The 21685-nt window shown below is 36.1% G+C and overlaps 1 long non-coding RNA gene across 1 annotated transcript in view; it reads right to left on the bottom strand.

Annotated features, from left to right (window-relative positions):
• Window positions 1-2406: 2406 nt before the first annotated feature.
• LOC144311536 (uncharacterized) overlaps window positions 2407-21685 on the bottom strand; it is a 240547-nt gene continuing 221268 nt past the window's right edge. Inside the window, exons 5-6 of the long non-coding RNA XR_013377136.1 lie at window positions 3654-3749; window positions 2407-2687 (exon numbers count right to left, since the gene is read on the bottom strand). This is a non-coding gene — a long non-coding RNA (uncharacterized LOC144311536). The remainder of the gene's footprint in view (window positions 2688-3653; window positions 3750-21685) is intronic.

The following is a 21685-nucleotide window of genomic DNA, read 5'->3' as shown; positions in this document are numbered from 1 at the left end:
AAATCATGAACATAAATGATTATTGTATGCCAAATTTCAGCTGCACACTTTGACATGTGATTTCTTCAGTATTATAAAATAGTCTATTAATTAAAGCCCTGTGTATACTGAAATAAATTTCACATGATTTGAAAACAACCTCTACCAAAAATAGAGACATGAAAATTTCTACAACATTATAAACCACTAGAGAAATATAAATATCATAGTGAGATACTACTGAATATCTGCTGGAGTACGAATCTGTGAAGCAACTGGAATTCTCACACATATCTAGTAGGAATTTAAAATGATATGACATGACCACTTTGGAAAATGGTTTGGCAGTATCTTATGGTTAAACATATTATTATCATGTCACCCACTCTTAGGTATATGCCCATAAGAAGTAAAAGCTATGTCCATACAAAAACTACTACAGCAATGTTTATAACATGTTTATTCATACTAATTTCAAACTGATAACAATCCAAAAATTTGTGACTTTTCATTAAGAAGTGTGTGTTTGTGTATATATACATATATATCACAATTTGTTTATTCTCTTATTGACAAACCATTGTACAATTATATGAAGGAGTCTGAAAAACACAATGCAGAGCAAAAAAAGCCAGATATAAAAGACTATATACTATGGGATTCTAATTATATGAAATTCTAGAATAATAATTTTTAAAAGCCCTATAGTGACAGAATGGATAGCAAGTGTACCTGGGCATGAGGAGAGGAGGATTATCTGCAAAGGAGCATAAAGGAAATTTGAGGGATGAAGAAAATGGAAATGTTGTATATCTTGATTATGGTAGTGGTTATCAGGCCTATATATTTATCAATAATCATCGAACTATCCCCTTTAATATGGTTGCATTTTAGTATATGTAAACTATATCTCAATTATTAGGTGCATAAAGTACTCAGTGTAGATGCTTGCACCTGGTAAGCACTTCACAAATGTACTGATGTTTGTGGTGAAATAACATTAGGATGTCAGAGACTCATTCTTCTTCTTGCTTGAAGAACTGGAATTGCAAATTCTCCAGTGTTTTCCCTCTCTGTTGAATACGAAGAACCAGGCTATAGGGGTACTGGTTCCACAAGGAAATGGCAGGCAGGTAGAAACTTAACAAGGATTACATTATGGCGTATTTTTGTTGTTGCTGCTGCTTTTGCATTAAAAAAAAATTGTATTTAAATTTAATTTAGTTAACATATTATTAGTTTCAGGAGTAGAATTTAGTGATTCAATGGTTGCATATAATCCAGTGCCTTCCTTAATGTCCATCACCCAATTACCCAATCCCCCCCCACCTCCCCTGTAGCAAGCCTCAGTTTGCTCCCTATAGTTAAGTCTCTTACAGTTTGCCTCCCTCCCTGTTTTTATCTTATTTTATTTTTCTTCCTTTCTCGTATGTTCATCCGTTATTTTCTTAAATTCCACATGTGAGTGAAATCATACGGTATTTGTCTTTCCCTGACTGACTTATTTCACTTAGCATAATACCCTCTAGTTCCAACCACATCATTGCAAATTGCAAGACTTCATTCTTTTTGATGGCTGAGTAATCTTCTTTAACCATTCATCTGTTGATGGATGGACATCTGGGCTTTTTCCATAGTTTGGCTATTGTGGACATTGCTGCTATAAACATTGGGGTGCAGGTATCCTTTCGAATCACTATGTTTGTATCCCTTGGATAAATACATAATAGTACAATTACTGGGCCACAGAGTAGTTCTACTTTAAGCTTTTTGAGGAATCTTCATACTATTTTCCAGAGTAGCTGCACCAGTTTTCATTCCCACCAACAGGTTAAGAGGATTCCCCTTTCTCTGCATCCTCACCAATATCTATCGTTTCCTGAGTTGTTAATTTTAGCCATTCTGGCTGGTGTGAGTTGGTAGCTCATTGTGGTTTTGATTTGTATTTCCCTGATACCAAAAAATGTTGAATATTTTTTCATGTATTTTGTTTGTTTAATTTCGCCCTTGTGTTTTTGCTAAATTGGTGATGTTTCTTAGACATATCTTCAGAAAGAAGATATTATGGTCAGTGGAAAGTATGATAGCTTGGGCTCTAGTCTGTCTCTACAATCCTGCCCAAATTCATGAACTCTGAGTTTAATTTTTGAAAAAAGTGGATTGAGTTTTATGATCCCTAAGATCTCTTCCAATTTAAAACTTCCAAGTTTCTATGAACACACATATTTGTTGCAAATAATATCTGCAAAAGTAATTCAAGTTTCACATTTCTGAATCTCTTTTAGTGCATTGTATTTCTGGACTCTCTCTGCTATACTCCTTTTTTCTACAATTAAAATTTTAATTATGTACCACTTCCTCAGAGTGTTGCTAGGCAATAAGAAAGAATTTATTGATCTATTACTACCTAAAAAACCACCTCAAAACTTAGTGGCTTAAAACAACAACATTTATTTTGCTCATGAATCTGCAGCTTTAGGGCTCAGCAGGGACAGCTCATCTCTGTCTCACTTGGCACCAGCTGGGCAGCTTAAAGGCTGGAATTCTCTGAAGGATCTTCATTCACATGCCTGGTGCCTAGACTAGGAAGTCTCAGACAGCTGAAGGCTGAAACAGCTAGAGCCCAAGCATCTTTATGTCCATGTTTTTTCTCCACATGGCCTTTCCAGCATGGTAGCTTCAGAGTAGCTGAATTTCTTACATGTTGGCTCAGGATTCCAAATATGCATACAGAGAGAGAGAGAGAGAGAATGAGTTTTAGGCAAAAGCTATGTTGCCTTCCCTACCCTTGTTTGAAAAGCCACACAGTGTCAGTTCTGCCTAATTGTGCTCATTTAAAGTGAGTCACTAAGGCTGCCCTATATTCAAGGAAAGGAGAATTAAATTCCACTGTTTGACGGTAAGAGTATTAAAGAATTTAAGGACAAGTTTTAAAATTATGGCCAACTAGTTTGAATTAAGACGTTTATGAGTGATAAATAGCTGAGGGGATTTCCCTTTCATCTTCCATTGGCACATCAAGATCACTACTGTCCTCAGAGGGATGGTGCTTTAGGCATTATGATGGCCCACGGTGGAAGGGAGAACACTTGGAACCCCTAAGTCACAACAAAAAACTATTCCTAGTGCACCCTTCAGAAGTCAACTGGGAGGAATGGTTTGGTAATCTCAGTTCTGCTTGCAGCTGGAAAGGCAAGGCAAGCTGTCGACTATGTTTTACCTCAGTGGAGGGTCAAAGAAACACATATTTCATGCAAACTCTATCAACAAAAAAATATACTGAGTAGCAGATGAAGAGTTTTAAGTGTAGCACCTCATAGAGGGTAAAAACTGCTCATTCTGTGACTAAAACCAAATAAATAGAGGAGATGTCTGGGTAAATACAGCATATTTATGGCATAGATCCAATAGTGACGGTAGATCTTAAAGAAAGAATAGGATTTTTAACTCCTCACCCCATGCCCAGTGAATTTGCAGAACTTCTCAGACTTCTGTGCCAGAGTACTGGAGGGGAGAAAGTCTTCATCCCCCAGCATCTGACACAGTTGCTGTTTTGTTTATCACCAAGGAGAATATTTTTAATTTTAATTTCTAACTAGAAATATTCATGTGATATTTGCATTCTATGACATAATTTATCAGTTTATTTAAAAATAAAATAAATATGATTTTACCCAAAATTTCATAGGTGAAATTGATGCCTGAGAAGTTGATCCATGGTCTAGTCTGAGAGTATTTCTTAATCCACATTCAGGTACTGTAAGCTCCATCTGGAAATATAATTTTAAAGTTTGAGAGAATACGTTTTTATACATTCCAGCCTCACATTGACCATTTAAATTGTAAATCCTTAAGCTTTGTTTACATTCACCAAATAGAAATCAACTACTACATTAAATTATAAGGTTATTAGAATTGTAGACTTCAAAGATTCCTTACATTGTCTCATGTAACCTTTTGTCAGTCAGATAAAAATCTGAGTCTGAACATATATAGCAGGTTGCTTAAATTATGCAGCTATCAAATCAAGATAAATAATAAATTATAAATAATAATTTAAATAAATTATTTTTGGCCATATGTAATTTCCTATGTAAATTCTTGTTTTTGTTTTTATTTGCTGCTTCTATTTTATATACCACTGTTTAAGGTTACCTTTATTTTTCACCATTTTAAATATTTTAAGAATATATTTTATATATTATATAAATATGTGTGTGTGGGGGGTGTTCTAGTTCCAACAATGGTGGAACAGATTATACTGGACTTATCTCCTTGCCAAAAGCAATGATAAACTGTAAACAATGTATAAAAACCAGTTGTTTGCAGGCTGTAGAGAACAATTGAAGCAGAGAAATGGACCTGATATTACCTTGAAAGTAAGAGAAACTCATTAGGTGAGATTCACACTTAACTTTCATTTAAGAGCTTCATTTTCTGGAAAGATGGGAGGGTAGAGAGCAAGAAATGAAACTTTTGAAAGACTTAGGAGTAGGTGGGCGGGGAACTGAGTATACTTTTATTTATTTATTTTTAAAAAAAATTTTTTTTAACATTTTATATTTTATTTTTTTTTTAATTTTTTTATTTATTTATGATAGTCACACAGAGAGAGAGAGAGGCAGAGACACAGGCAGAGGGAGAAGCAGGCTCCATGCACCGGGAGCCGGACGTGGGATTCGATTCCGGGACTCCAGGATCGCGCCCTGGGCCAAAGGCAGGCGCTAAACCGCAGCGCCACCCAGGGATCCCCTGAGTATACTTTTAATATGAGATGAAGAGATATAATCCCTGGACTATGGCAGATTAAATATGATCCCATCCTCATCAAGAGGCAGAGTCTCCCTTCCGTTTGGGTGAGCTCTGTGCTGTTTGACCAATAGCATACAAAGGAGTGATGATAATCCAATTTCCAAGTTAAAACGCTTCTTCTCCTCTCTTTCACTTTTCTTCTTTTGGACACTTGCTTCGAGAACCCAGTCACTCAACCATAGGGACAAATTCACATGAAAAGGAACCAAGGCCCCAGGCTGATAGCCTCAGCTGATAACTCCAATTTGCTAAGCCTGTAGCTGATGCATCTTCAAGTGAATAATATAGCCCCAGTCAAGCTGCCCCAACTGATGCCACATGGAGCAAAAATTAGGTATTCAAACTGAGTTTGGTTCAAATTGAAGATTTTTAAACAGAACTTAAAATCTGTTGTTCAAGCCACTAAGTTATAGGGTTATTTTTCTTATACTGCAATAGATAACAGAACAATGGAGAGAACTTGAGCAGTTATTTCACACAGAGAAAAGATATAAAAATGGCCAATAAGCATAAGAAAAGACTAACAGAATTAGTCATCAGGAAAATAAACAGAAGGGACATCTGAGTGGCTCAGCGGTTGAGCATCTGCCTTTGGCTCAGGGCATGATCCTGGAGTCCTGGGATAGAGTCCTGCATTAGGCTTCCTGCATGGAGCTGCTTCTCCCTATGTCTCTGTCTCTCTCTGTATGCCTCATGAATAAATAAATAAAATCTTTTTGTAAAAAAAGGAAAAGGAAATAAATAGAAAACCACTAAATATATTACTACATACCCATTCATATGTCTAAAATTTAAAATACTGATTCATACCAGCTGCTGAGGATGTGGAGGAACTGGGACTCTCATACTTTGATGAAAGCAAATGGTACAACCAATTTCAAAAATACTTAGGCAATCTTTTTTTATATAGACTTAAACATGTCCTATGACCCAGCAAATTCACTCCTAAATATTTACCCAAGAAAAATGAAAAGATATGTTTACCAAAAATTTGCACAAAAATATTCTTAGCAGCTTTTATCATGATAGCCCAAATGGATATAACCCAACTATCTATGAACTGGAGAATGGACCAACAAAATGTGGTATTATAGAATGGTAAATAAAATTGAATATAATACAAAAGAATAAACTGTTGATAAAAATAATAACATCAATGAACCTTAAAAATATGACATTGGGGGAAAGAGGTCAGACACATAGGGATGCTTACTCTTTTTAAAATGCACATACAAGATGTTCAAGGCTAGGCAAAACAAATTCAGTAAATCCTTGAGCCATAACTCTGTCCCAAGCAGGCTGGTTTCTAGAGCTTATGACCTAAACCATGATGCTGTATCTATGAATTCATAAAGTTTTTGAAGGAGATATAGAAAATGGTTTAATTGGTTACATTAATGATGAGATCCTGAAGAAGAGATAATAATTAAGAGACAACTGAGGAAGGATAAAACAAGACTCTTAGTTTTGCTCTTTATAAATTTCTATTGTATATAGAGAGAATAAGTATAAAGAAAATCATGTTAAAGCACATCATAACAAAATTGCTAAAACACAAAACTAAAAAAATTAAAGCACAAGAGATAAAATGGTATGTTATGTATAGAGTAATAAAGTCAGGCATGACAGCAGACTTCTTATGGTAAAGTGTGCAAACCAAAAGAAAATGGAGCAACATTTTAAACTACTGAAAGAAGGAACCTATTATCATAGAATTGTATTCCCAAGAAAATTCTCTTTCAGAAGTGAAGGCAAAAGAGAGAGTAAATTAAAAATAGAGAATAAAAGCACAGGGATCCATTAACAGACCTATACCACAAGAAATATTAAGGAGAACTTTTTACACTCTCATTAAAAATCAGAGCTTGTCAGATTGGATTTTTAAAAAGCAACACATAGGGTAGCCTGGGTGGCTCAGCAGTTGTGTGTTTGCCTTCGGCTCAGGGTGTGATCCCAGGGTCCCTGGATCGAGTCCCACATCAGGCTCCCCACAGGGAGCCTGCTTCTCCCTCTGCCAATGTCTCTGCCTCTCTCTCTGTGTGTCTCTCATGAATAAATAAATAAAATCTTTTTAAAAAAGCAACACATACCTACATTCTGCCTATAAGAAACTCTCTTTGTATAAAGATGTAGAAAAATTAGAGCTAAGAAGATGGAAAAAGAATATCATGCAAAAATAATCAAAGAAATCTGTAGTGGCTATAACTAATATCAGACTTTGTACACTTTAGAACAAGGACTATTATCTAGGATAAAGAAAGACATTACATAATAGTAAATGGGTCAATTTATCACAAGGGCACAATCCTAAATGTACATACACATATACCTAACACAATTCTAAATGTACATACACATATACCTAACAACTTTAAGATAAATGAAACAAAAACAATTAGACAACTAGAAAACAGAAGGACAGATCATTCACAGCAATATTAGAAGTTTTAAAATCTTTTTTCTTAGTAATTGATGTACAAATAGAAAATAAACATGTGAACAAAATTATTAACCAGCTTTGACGTAACTGACAGTTATAAAAGACGTCATCCAGCAGCAGCAGGATAGAAATTCTTTTCAAATGCACACACAGTATTCGCAAAGAAGACTGTGTTCTGGGTCTCAGTATATTTAAGGTGATTTAAATCATACAAAGTATATTTTCTAATCATAACAGAATTAAAGTAGAAATCAATACCAGAGCAACTTCTGGAAAATTCCCAAACATTTAGAAAACAACATATGAATTTAAACCTAATCACTAAGAAAATTAGAAAATATTTTTAATCAAAACAAAAACATATAAACATAGGCAAAAAAAAATAATAACCTATAAAAATGTCTGCAATGTAGCCAAAGCAGTACTTAGAGTAAATTTATAACTTTAAATCCATATATTTGAAAAAGAAAGGTCTCAAATCACTGAATTTTGTACTTAAATTACAAAAGAAAGGGTAAATAAATATGAAAATTATCAGTAAATCTGATAACAAATTATATGACCCTTTGTCTATTTTGGTCTAATAGTTTATCTTATATTATTGTTTTCTGCTGCTTTTCTTTTATCATAGCTATAGATTTTTGTTATAAATCATAGCCTTGTTGAAGAAAGCATACTACCATACACAAGAATATATTCAGAAAATTTTTTGAATTTTTATGGTACAAATTGTGTCAATGAATGACCATATATTAAGCCCCTACCATCTGCCAGCCCTTGCACATATGTTGTTTCATTTAATACCAAGGCTACAGTGGATCCTTAGGGAATTTTGATGATTTAATTTATGATCATCAGAAGCTGCCATTTAAACATCCACATCCTGCAGAATTGGTGGATTTAGTTTATTTTTTCTGTAATGTGTGAATATTAGTTTCCATCACACAAGCACCATGGTGAAAAAAGCCTCTAATAACACTTGGGTTGTATGAGATCAACTTGCTTTCATGAATTATGACATCAAGCAGAATTGGTTTAGAAAACAGCAAACACATTTAGAGAAGTGGTAAGATACAGAGCGCGGATGGAATTTATTTCAATCTATTACTTCCCACAAAACTCAAAGTCAGCCATTACATGATATCACAATAAGTGAAAAGAGGGGGGACAAAAGTTGTGAAAAGCAAAAGCAAGAGACTATTGCTCCCCTGTTGTCAGCAGTCAGCATTTCTTCTTATCAGTCCCAAGATAATGCATCTCCTCACCTGATGCTTATTTATGTTCATCTGTGGTGAACTTTCTTACTGTTGGACTCCAATTTCCCTTTCTTTGGTTCTGTTTGGGGCACTGTCGCCTGGTTGCAACAGTAACCTCTTGGGGAACAGGTACAGTGTTCATGTAACATTAATAAATGTCACAGATTAACATAGAGGAATTATTTGTTTACTGATAAACTGTCAGAAGATGTCATATAGCCTGAGCTCTTCCCTAAATTAAAGCTAGGTTTAAGAATTATTTTTTCAAAGGTCTATTTTGAATTATGGGGCTTAATTCCATCTTGAAGGCTATTTGTGGGTCACGCTTCACTTCTTGTGGTTTATGACTTCAACCCAGGCCCTTGATGGAATTATAACCCGACAGTCACAAAGGCTGCTATATATCGTCTGTTTATTTTACAACCAAGCACCTAGTATACTTTGGTTTTATGTTCAACAAGAACATAAGAGGAAAGGACATGATGGGAGAAGAGGAGCAGGAGAAAAAAATAATTGAACCCAAGCAACAGCTATGTCTACCTGACTTTAAAAAATTGAGATAAAACTGAAAATCAGGGGGCAGTTCAAGATGGCAGCATAAGGAAGATACTGAACTCACATCCTCACACCAAATCTATAGCTACTTCTGAACCAATTCCCTCTGAAAATAACCTGAAAACTAACTAAACAGCTCATCCATAACAAAGGGTAAAAGGGATCCTGGTAAAAGAGGCAGAGATGTTTTCTCACCAAAAATACCACCCCTGGCAGGGCAACCCACAGTCAGGAGGAAACTCACAAACATGGAGCTCTTCTCTGAGGAGAGGGAGGTTTGAGCTCCATGTCAGGCATGTCAAACCTCGAGACCTGCACCAAAGAGATAAGCTCCTGAAACATCCAGGTTTGAAAACCAGCAAGGCTGATGACCAGGAGATTCAAAGTGCTATAGTGAATGAGACTTTTCTTACTCTATGCTCACACACAGACTTGCTCACCCCAGGTTCAGTACAAAAGGAGCAGTCTTAAAAGTGCCTAGACCATGTGTGAAAGAGATTCATTTGCTAATCTTAAACTATCTGCCAGAGACGCAGGAGCCTGTTGGGACTCTCCAGAGATGGAGGCATTGGTGGGAACCAATTTTGGCTCCCTAGCCAGTGCTAGAAAGTGCACACAGTCACAGAGTTCTCTCACTGCCCCACTAAACCCAGTGAGTGCCCCTCCCACCCCATTCTCTGTCACTCCCCCACTGAAACCAGTGGGTGCATCCTGGCCCTGTGCTCTCCTACTGCCTCCCTAAAATTGGCTGGCACAGGCAGCCAAACAGGAGTCAGAGCTGAAGAATACAATAACTGGACTGAACTGAAAAATACACTAGTGTTTCACAGTGGATTAGATGAGGTAGAAGAAAGGATTAGTGATCAGGAAGATGAAGAAATGGAGCTCACCCAAACAGAGTAGCAAAAAGAAAGTATTTTTAAAATTAAAAAAGAGGGATCCCTGGGTGGTGCAGCGGTTTGGTGCCTGCCTTTGGCCCAGGGCACAATCCTGGAGACCCGGGATCGAATCCCACATCGGGCTTCCGGTGCATGGGGCCTGCTTCTCCCTCTGCCTGTGTCTCTGCCTCTTTCTCTTTCTCTCTCTGTGACTATCATAAATAAATAAACATTTAAAAAAAATAAAATAAATAAAATTTAAAAAGATATTTCATGCAAATGGAAACCAAAAGAAAACTGGGGTAGCTATACTTCTATTAGATAAAATAGATTTTATTATTTTTTTATAAAATAGATTTTAAATAAAGACTATAATAAAAGACAAAAAAGTTCACTATATACTGATAACAGGATCGATTTAAGAAGATACAGTAGACCATGTTTATCCATGGTTTTGATTTCTGTGGTTTCAGTTACCCATGGTCAATCACAGTCTAGAAGCAGATGATCTGCCTTCTGTCATCAATAGTAACCTAATGCTACATCACAATGCCCATGTCAGTCACCTCACTTCATCTATCATACAGGTATGTTATCATCACATCATAAGGGTGAGGTACAGTACAATAAGGTATTTTGAGAGAGAAACCACATTCACATAACTTTTATTACAGTATATTGTTATAATTGTCTTGTTTAGTATTAGCTATTGTTGTTAATCTCTTACTGTGCCTAATTTATGAATCAAACTGTATTATTGTTAAGTATGTATAGGAAAAAAAGTATATATAGGGCTTGGTTCTATCCACAGTTTAGGCACTCTTTGGGGGTCTTGGAATATATTTTCCACAGATAAGAGGGGACTACTCTATAATATTTGCAAATATTTATATGCCCAATGTAGGAACACTCAAATATATAGGGCAAATATTAAACCTAGTGGGATAAATTGAGAGCAGTACAATAATAGGGAGGATTTTAATACACATATCAATGGATAGATCATCCACACACACAAAAAAAACAAAACAAAAAGGAAACATTGGCCTTATGTGGCACATTAAAACAGGTTGACTTAATAGATACAGACCAAACATTTTATCCAAATGCAGTGGAAAAGGCATTCTTGTTAAGTGCGTATGAAACATTCTCCAGGATATATAACATGTTAGGCTACAAGCAAGTTTCAATAAATTCAAGAAGACTGAAATAAGATCAAGCATCTATTTTGACTATAATGGTATAAAACTAGAAACGAATTACAAGAATAAAACTGAAAAAGTCACAAATATGTGGAAATTAAACAACATGCTACTGAACAACTAAATGGGTCAACAAAGAAATCAAAGAAGAAACCAAAAAATACCTGGAGACAAACAAAAATGGAAGTAAATCACACTAAAATCTATGGGATGCAGCAAAAGTAGTTCTAAGAGGGAAGTTTATAGCAATACTGCCTACCTCAAGAAATTAGAAGAATCTCAAATAATTCAACTCTATACCTAAATGAACTAGAAGAAAACAAACAAAACACAAAATTAGTATAAGGAAGGAAATATTATAGATCAGAGCAGAAATGAATGAAATAGAGGCTAAATCAATAATAGAAAAATCAATGAAACTAAGAGCTGGATCTTTGAAAAGATAAAAAAAATTGACAAGCCTTTAACTAGAGGGCTCAAATGAACAAAATTACAAAAGAGAGAGGAGAAGTTATAACTGATACCAAAGAAATATGAAGAATCATAAGAAACTACTATGAATAATTACATGCCAACAAATTGGACAACCTAGAAGAAATGGATAAATTCCTAGAAACATACTACCTTCCAAGACTGAATCACAGAGGAATAGAAAATATGAATAGACTGATTATTAGTAAGGACATTGAATCAGTAATTAAAAACCTCCCCACAAATAATAGTTCAGGACCAGACATATTCATTGGTGAATTCTACCAAACATTCAAAGACTTAATATCTATTTTTTCAAACTGTCCCAAAAAATTAAAGAGGGTTTGCTTCCAAACTCGTTTTACAAGTCCAGTGTTATCCTGATACCAAACCAGACAAAGATACCACAGGATAAGAAAATTACAGGCTAATATCCCTGATGACATAGATATAAAATTCTTCAACAAAATTTTAGCAAACCAAATTCAACAATATATTAAGAGGGGGATGCCTGGGTGGCTCAGTGGTTGAGTGTCTGCCTTCAGCTCAGGGCATGACCCCAAGGTTCCAGGATCGAGTCCCACATCGGACTCCCTGCGAGGAGCCTGCTTCTCCCTCTGCCTGTGTCTCTGCCTCTCTCTGTGTGTCTCTTGTGAATAAATAAATAAAATCTTTTTAAAAGCCCAATATTTTAAAAGGATTGCACACTGTTATCAGGTGAGATTTATTTCAGGGATGCAAGGATTGATCAGTATCAGCATATCAATAAATATAATATACCACATTAACAAAATTAAAGATAAAAATCACATGATCAGCTCAAATGATGCATCTGACAAAAATTCAGCATTCATATATGATAAAAACACTCAACAACACAAATATAGATGAAATGTACCTCAACATATTATAAAGACCATATATAATAAGCCCATAGCTAACATCATATTCCACAGTGAAAAGCTAAAAGCTTTTCCTCTGAGATCAGAACAAAACAAGGATGTTCACTCTCACCAGTTTTATTTAATGCTGTGTTGGAAGCATTAGCCAGAGTAATTAGACAAGATAAAGAAAGAAAATGCATCTAAATTTGAAAGGAAGTAATCTTTGTTACTATTGGCAGATGACAGGATTTTATATATAGAAAACCCTAAAGAATCCATCAGAAATTGTTAGAACTAATAAACAAATTCAGTAAAATTGCAGCGTACAAAATTCAGTAAAATTGCAGAGTACAAAATCAATGTGAAAATCTGTTGTGTTTCTATACACTAACAATTAACTGCCAGAAAGTAAAAATATTCCCATTTACTATTGCATCAAAAATAATGAAATACCTAGGAATAAACCTAACCAGGGAAGGTAAAGAACTGGGCACTGAAAACTATAAAACATTGATGAAAGAAATTGAAGAAGATACAAATAAATGGAAAGACATTTCAAATACATGAATTAAAAGAATAAATATTGTTGAAATATCTGTATTACCCAAAGTAATCTATAAATTGAGTGCAATCCTTATTTAAAAAATGCAATGGCATTTCTCAAATAGAACAAATAATCCTAAAATTTGTACAGAAGCACAAAAGATCCTGAGTAGCCAAAGCAATCTTGAAAAAGAAGCACAGGGCAGCCCAGGTGGCTCAGCGGTTTGGCGCTGCCTTCAGCCCAGGGTGTGAACCTGGAGACCCGGATCGAGTCCCATGTCGGGCTCCCTGCAAGGAGCCAGCTTCTCCCTCTGCCTGTGTCTCTGCCTCTCTCTCTCTCTCTCTCTCTCTCTCCTCTCTGTGTATTCTCATGAATAAATAAATATAATCTTTTAAAAAAAAAGAAAAGAAAAGAAAAAGAAGCACAAAGCTGAAGGCATCATACTCCCTGAATTCAAATTATATTATAAAGCTGGATAATCAAAACAGTATGATATTGGCATAAAAACAGACCTATAAATCAATGGAACAGGCTAGAGAGCCCAGAAATAGCCCCATGTATATATATGGTCATTAATTTACAACAAGGGAAGCAAGATTATATTGTGGAGAAACAGTCTTTTCAATAAATGATGCTTAGAAAATTAGACAGCCACAAGTAAAAGAAGGAAAGTAAATTATTGTGTTACCCACTACACAAAAGTTAACTCAAAATGGATCGAGGACTTGAATATAAGACCTGAAACCATAAAAACCTTATAAGAAAACATAGGGAGTGAGCTCCTTGACATTGGTCTTGACAGATGACTTTTTTTTTTTTTGACAGATGACTTTTCGAAAGGATTCCAATTTTCTTTTGGAAATCAACAAAATCAAAAATAAAAGGTGTGATTAGGTCAAACTAAAAAGCTTTTGCACAGCAAAGGAAACCATCAACAAAATGAAGTCAGCCTACTGAATGTGAGAAAATATTCACAAATCATATATCTGATAAGGCATTAATATCTAAAATATATAAAGAATTCATGCAACTCAATAACAAACAAACAGTCCAATTTAAAAATGGGTGGAGAAGCTGAATAAATATTTTTTCCAAGAAAGATATACAGATGGCCAAAAGTACATGAAAAGATGCTCAGCCTCTCTAATCATCTGGGAAATGCAAATCAAAAATATGATGAGATATCATCTCAACCAGTCAAAATGCCTTGTATCAAAAAGATAAGAAATAACAAATTTGATAAGCATGAAGAAAAAGGGAACCCTATGAAGAGTTGGTTGATGGGAATATAAACTGGTACAGCCACTACGGAAAACACTATGGAGGTTTCTCAAAAAATTAAAAATGGAAGTACCACATGATCCACCAATTCCACTTCTGGGTATTTAGCTGAAGAAAATAAAAAGACTAATTCAAAAAGATATATGCACCCCTATGTTTATCACAGCATCATTTTTAACAGTCAAGGTATGGAAATAACCTATTTATTGATGGATGAATGGGTGAAGAAGATGTAGTTTACATATATACAACGGAATACCACTCAGGCATAAAAAAATTAAATCTTGTCATTTATAACAACATGGATGGACCTTAAGATACTACTACACTCGATTTTAGCCAAAAGCCCGAAACGCAATTGGATGGGCCTTGAGAATATTATGCTAAGTGAGGTCAGTCAGACAAAGACAAATATTGTGTGATCGTACTAATATGTGGAATCTGAAAAACATGACAAACAAAGAAAACTCATAGATACAGAGAATAGATTAGTGGTTGCCTGAGGGAAAGGGAATCGGGGAGTGGGCAAAATGGGTGAAGGGGTACAAACTTCCTGTTATAAAATAAATAACTCACGGGAATGTAATGACCAGCATAGTGACTATTGTCAATAATGTTGCATTGCATATTTGAAAGTTGCTAAGAGTAATTCTTAAAAGTTCTCGTCACAAGAAAAAAACTTTTCTAACTGTATGGAGATGATACGTATGGTAACTAGACTGATTGCAATGATTTCACAGCATATACATATTTCACAGCAAATATCAAATCATTATGTTGTACACCTGAAATTAATATTATGTCATATGTCAATTATACTTCAGTTTTAAAAAAAATCTGCAAGTCAGACAGCAGTCCAGACATGTTATCTCCATGTTAATAAACACCTGGAAATATCTTTTTTTTTTAATGTGGAAATAAAATGTTCAGTTGATTGTTTTCTGTCTTTTCAAAAACGAACATGACTGAAACAGAAATCAGAGGGTCCAGCTGAGGGGCAGCCATCCGTCTCTTCCTCTCCTTTTGTCGACTCTGTACCAATAATAAGCTCTCTGGCAGGAGGCTGCAAACCGCTGGGTCAGAGATCAGGCGGGGTCATTGCACACCCAGGCCTTGGGTTTCACCCTCTAGTCTCCGCAGTGCACTGGGAGGGACACTCCTTGATCCCTCCATGCCGTCACCCGGTTCTGCAGCACAGTTGGCACCGAGCCTTTGCAAACATTCTAATTTGATGCATAATTAATATAACAGTGATTCAAGGCATAGAAGCTTCTGGGACTAATTAGTGACCTGAATCTCCATGGTAGCCTGCGTTCCATTCTTATCAGTGCCGGGAAGAGCTGCACTCTTAGAAATAATCAGTCTCCCACTTATTACTATGACACAGCCAAAAGGCAAAGATCATTTTTCCATCCAGTGTGCAAAAATTCCATCGGTGTGTAATCATCTCCCATAGGGACTAAACTTCCCCTGGAAGAGTCTCACGAAATTGGTCCCTCATGAACCTTTAGGTTTCCATATGGGCCTGGGGAGATCTTATTGCAGGTGAAGAAATAAAGATAGTCAGCAAGGGCTCACTGACCATCCACAGAATGGACAGCATTGTTCTGGGTTTTGGAGCTGGTTTGAAGGAAAATAAAAGCCTCGGCTCTCTTTCCAAAGACTTTGCAATGCAATAATGGAACACAGAGAGATGAGAATGAATGACTTGTGTACTGCTATTCCTAATATGCATCTGTGGATGGTTCTGAGTGTTCCAGTCAGACACAGAGGACCTGTTCAAAGTCAGAAAGAGTTCACCCAAGGAAGAGAGGTGGGATTATAGTGACCATCAAAACCCAGTCTATCTCCAGCCCACTTGCCCAGGCCCAGCATGATCTAGACCAGGATATGTATCATATGTCAAATCTGTCTGACATTCATTAAATTCATGCATATATGGCCCATGGATGCATTCATGCTGCAATGGCAAAGTTGAATTGCTGTGACAAAGATCCTATGACCCACACATTCTAAAATAGTTGCCATTTTGGGGCACCTCGGTGGTTAAGTTTCCAACTCTTGATTTTGACTGAGTTTATAATCTCAGGGTCCTGGGATCCAGCCTGGGCTCCACACTTATCAGGGAGTTTGCTTGTCTCTCTATCCCTCTCCCCACTCATGCTCTCTCTCTCTCTTTCAAATAAATAAATGAAATCTTAAAAAAAATTTAACATCTTGCCCTTTGCCAAAAAGGTGTGCTGACCCCTGGTCTAGACCATCAAAAACTATCCAGCAAGTAGGTGACCTTGGCTTTAGTCTTAATTTTTTAGAATTCTTTATGGGAGAGTAGGTTATGGACAACCACCCCATGAGCAATCTCTTCAACATGTATGACTTCCAACTTCTGTTCATGATCATGAAGACGAAGTGCTTATTATTTACCTTCCTGGGTAGGGGCCTTCATGTTTCTCAAACTTTTATTTATTTAATCAGCTCTTAAGTGGTACTTACTGTATGTCAAGCACTACTCTAAGTACCTAAATCATCTCATTTCATCTTTACAATCACTCCATAAAGTAGGTATTACTATTACTCCATTTCAAAGATGAGGAAACTAAGGAGCAGAGAGGTTGAATTGCCTCAGGTTATATAACTAGCAAGTAACACAGCCAGAATTTGAATTCAGGCAGCCTTGCTCTTCAGTCTGCCCTTAACTATGGAAATACAAACTTTTGTACCCGGTATCCATGAGAATATAGTGGGATCACCCTTATTAGCTACTTGCTACTTGATAATTTCCCATAAATTCTTTTCAAGCTTTCAATTTAAAATACATATGACTATTGCACTATATTTATCCTATGACTTCCAGTACCCACTAGCACAGTACCTGTATTCCCTGGAATATGGGCACTCTCATTTTGAAAGATATAGCCTAGTTTATTTTTGGAATAGACATCTGGTTTTGCCATTCCTACACTTATTTATTTGATCAAGTCTACTGGTTTGAACACTTTTTGTTTTCAATCAATAGGCACTTTTTAAAAGAAAATCGTATACAGAATATATCACAGATAGAGGTAATTCAGACAGAAAGCTTCTAAATACCTTCACTGAGATATTCAAGTTCTTTGAAAAACTCTGTACTCATTCATCTTTCTGGAGCAACCCAAACCAAGTCTGTTCCCTTTCTTACATGACCTTCCTTCAGATGTGCTAAGATAGTGATCGTATATCCTCTAATATCTCATATCTGAGAAAAACAAAGCCAGTTCCCAAGATCATTCCTCATAGGATGAGCTTTCATAGTCTCCCATGCACCTCAACTGAAATGGGTTCCCAGCACTGGATATAACACTTCAGGATTGGGACTATTACAGAGACTATTATTTATAGAGAATTTAGTGGAAAGCGTTTATTTATCAGATCTGAATATTCTATAAAGGGATTTGTGACAGATGGTATTTCCAAAGATGGAGGCAACAGTAAGTCTCATACCATTTTCTCTTCTAGAACTTTGCCACCCTCCCAGTAAATGGTAGAGTCTAATTTTCCTTCCCTGGAATCTGGGTGGTTTTATGCCTAACTTGTAGCCAATAGAATGCTGAGGAGATGACTTTGGATAACTTCAGAGGCTAAGTCCTAGATGGCAAAGAGCAGCTTCTAGCTTGTGAGTTGGAACACTGTACTAGAACACAGAGCTACCATGCAAGTGATCTGACTGCCCTGAGGCCACCATGCTGTGAGGAAGCACAAACTAGCCATGTAGAAAAACCACATGGAGAGGCCCTAAACCTATATGCAGAGAGAGAAATGCCTGGCCAGACTCCAGCTGTTCTAGTCACACCCCCTCCACTGTTCCAGTTTCAACTACCATCTGATTAAAACCATATGAGTGACCCCAAGCAAGAATCACCCAGCCAAGTCCTTCCCAAATTCCTGAGCCACAGAAACCATGACAGATAATAAAATTATTGTTGTTGTTTTCAACCACTAAATTTTGACATGATTTGCTATGCATCGGTAGAGAACCGTAACAGGGTCTTGGTACTGATCTTTAATCTGAAGGGGATGAGGTTTGGAGTCAACTCCTCAGAGAATTCTGGCACTGTTTATCCCTTTTTCTTTAGAGTTAGAATCCTATCTCACCTAATAACCTACAGAGAGATTTTACAAGAGGTGATAGACTGCCGAGACAAAGCTCGAGACGTAAAGTCAATTCGATGGCTTATATCTTTTAAAACATCTATTTTAGTATTGCTCAAATGTTATATCAATAACACCTGCTTATTAGAGATTCATATTGCTATACATTGAGTTGTTCTGCCCAAAATTCATATGTTGAAGCCCTAACCCCCGATGTGACTTTATCTGGAAGTAGAGTCTTTAAGATGAAATTAAGTTTAAATGAGGTCAAGAGTGTGGGCCATAATCCAATGGGAACTTATAAGATCTCTCTCTCTCTTTCTCTTTCTCTCTCTGTCTCACTTTCAGTGAGGACACAGTGAGAAGATGAGCCTCTGTAAGTCAGGAAGAGAGGTCTTACCAGAATTTGACCATGCTGCTACCCTGACCTCAAACTCTCAGTCTCCAGAATTGTGAGAAATAAGTGTAGGCTGTTTAAGCCACCCAGGCTAAGACATTTTGTTCTGGCAGTCTGAGCTGGCTAACATACAAGTGTAATCTATATATTACTTATATATAATTAGATAGGTATATAGACATATACAACTAAACAATAAAGACAACTTAAATCCTAAGGGAATTAATTTGCAAAAACCCTGAAAAACAAACAATTTTACCCCTGTCATATAAAGTAGTTGTGCCATCTAAACTTTTCATATATGGTAGCCTCCACTTATTTGCGGTTTCAGTCACCTGCAGCCAATCGCAATGCGGAAGCAGATAACCCTCCTTCTGAAGTACCACCAGAAGGTCAAAAGTGGCCTAACACAACGTGACAATGCCCATGTCATTCACCTCACTTCATCTCATCATGTGGATATTTTATCATATCACACCATCACATGAAGACGGGCAACTACAGTACAAGATATTTTGAAAGAAGAGAGAGAGAGAGACCACATTCAGATAACTTGTATTACAGCATATGTTCTATTTCATTATTAAGTATTGCTAATTTCTTACTGTGCCTGATTTACAAATTAAATTTTATCATAAAAGTGTATGTGTAGGAAAAAAACATAGTATACCTAGGATTCAGTACTATCACAGTTTCAGGAATCTACTGAGGGTCTTGAAACATATCCCCCATGAAGAAGGGGGGTATTGCTGTATATTTTGGACATGCTTATTGTAAAACCAGTCATGGTATAACTAGCTCTATCATAATTAAAATGGATTGTAAATATAATCCCAGAAGTTTAGGTGGAAACTTAAAGTTTATTCATCTTTGCCTACTAATTAGACCCTCTTTCATCAGAGCCTCCATAGTTAGTATGGTAACAGCCAACCTGGATCCTCCTGGACTACCCAAATCTTTAGTGTTCAGTATACTACTATCACTCAAAGTGGATTAAGGTGCACTGAAATGGGCACTCTGATACATTTTTACAGGCTTGTAAATTGATACAAACTCTTTGGTAGAGGATTTTATTATGTTGCTTGGTATTAAAAAGATTTATATTCCTCAAACTGTGCTTAAGTAATAACCTGACATGCAGAGAAAGGTTCCTGTGCTATGGTATTCATTGTGGAAATATTTGTCATATGGAAAAATTAGAAACACCATAATTGTGTAACACCATAAATAATAGTAGGGACATGGTTAACTAAATTATTATTCTACAAAGCATAACTATGTAGATGTGTAAAATAAGGCTGGCAGAAACTATATAAATGTCTGTCTGTTTAATGAGTTGAATAATAGCAGCAAACTCCTGAATGTTCTACTCTCTCTGGTTATCAGATTTTTACTTGGAAAAAAAAAATGACCCAAATTCAGTTTGGAAAATATGGTCACTGGAGAGTCATGTGGTCATGAAGTCATGAAATCTGGAAACAAGAACCAGTTTTATTGTTACACAGCTCTAATGGTTAAAGGAATCTGCCTTCTTGTAATTTCCACCCATGCTTACCAGGTCTGACAAGTGAGGTGACCGAAACAAAAACTTTATAAACCATGTCACATGTGTAAGATATTATGATTTTAACAGTTCCCAGATAACAAAAGGCAGCCATCATATACTAATCACTGTCATGGCTAATATCACAGATATATAAAATTATTTTTTTTAATATTTTCTATATGGGAACTTTAGAGAAGAGATTTCTAGTTTCTCCTCTCCAACCTGCCTTTTTCATCTGGAACATGGAGTTGTGGTTTAGAATTTGAAATACTGTCCAATATTTCTCACAACTTGAGTCTAAAATATCCTTCCTCATAATTGAAGGCAAATGATTGTGTTTTCTCCTTTTTTTTTTTTTTCTGAGTGTTTTTCTGGATTTTGTTTTTCACTGTTGACTGATGTTTGTCTTTGAGTTATGACAGGTGAAAGCCAAGTGTACATATTGCCAAATGAAGTGTAGTCAGGAACAGCCAGTCTACTGGCGAGTAGAAAAGGCTTGTTCCTTGGGACAACATGATGTCATGGGACTATTAGCAGAGTGATTCACATGTATTTAGTGTGGGAGCTGGAGCTAAAGGAAGACTGGAGGGATGGAATATGAGGCTGCTTGTCCATACTGGGAACTATAGACTTAGTGTGTGCTTGAGTTTTGTGATGCTTTTTTACATGATTCAATGATGGTATATGCTTTGGACACTAAAGCTTTCAGGCTTTTATGGTACATCTACTCTCAAAGTTATATATTATAATGAAAATGCCTTAGTATTTATCCTAGTATTTATCCTGGTGAGTATAAAATGGAACCAATACAAAGGCACACATTTAGGGTGCAATGATCAATTAGAGTCAACTATAATGAAGGTGTCTGGTTGAGTGACAGTTCATGAGAAGAAAAGTTGAAAGTTTTAGTTGGCCAAACTTTGAGAAAAATTTATGTGGAAAATGCATTCTTTTATATCCTGATAGGATCACACAGATGTATGAATTTGCCAGAACTCAGCAAACGTACAATTAAGACTGAGAACTCACTCTACATTAAAAAAAATACTGTTAATAAATATTAGACTCCCGTTAATATGCACGCTGAAGTACTTAGGAGGAATTATACTTACATCTTAAATTTACAAAAAAATAAAATGGATTGATGGTGGACACAGGAATGGATACACATCTGATAAAACAAATACATAAAATGTTGGTGGTAGGATCTGGATGATGGTTTTGTGAGTGGTATTCCTGAGCTGGCTCAGAGAGGCTCACAAGAGCTGATTTTGCACATATCTTCCCCAACTCATGTTGGAAGCTTGATATT

Source organism: Canis aureus, chromosome 3 (assembly GCF_053574225.1).
Source record: "Canis aureus isolate CA01 chromosome 3, VMU_Caureus_v.1.0, whole genome shotgun sequence".
Taxonomy (NCBI): domain Eukaryota; kingdom Metazoa; phylum Chordata; class Mammalia; order Carnivora; family Canidae; genus Canis; species Canis aureus.
The sequence above is the reverse complement of the archived record's forward strand: the minus strand, read 5'-3'. Positions and strand labels throughout refer to the sequence as shown.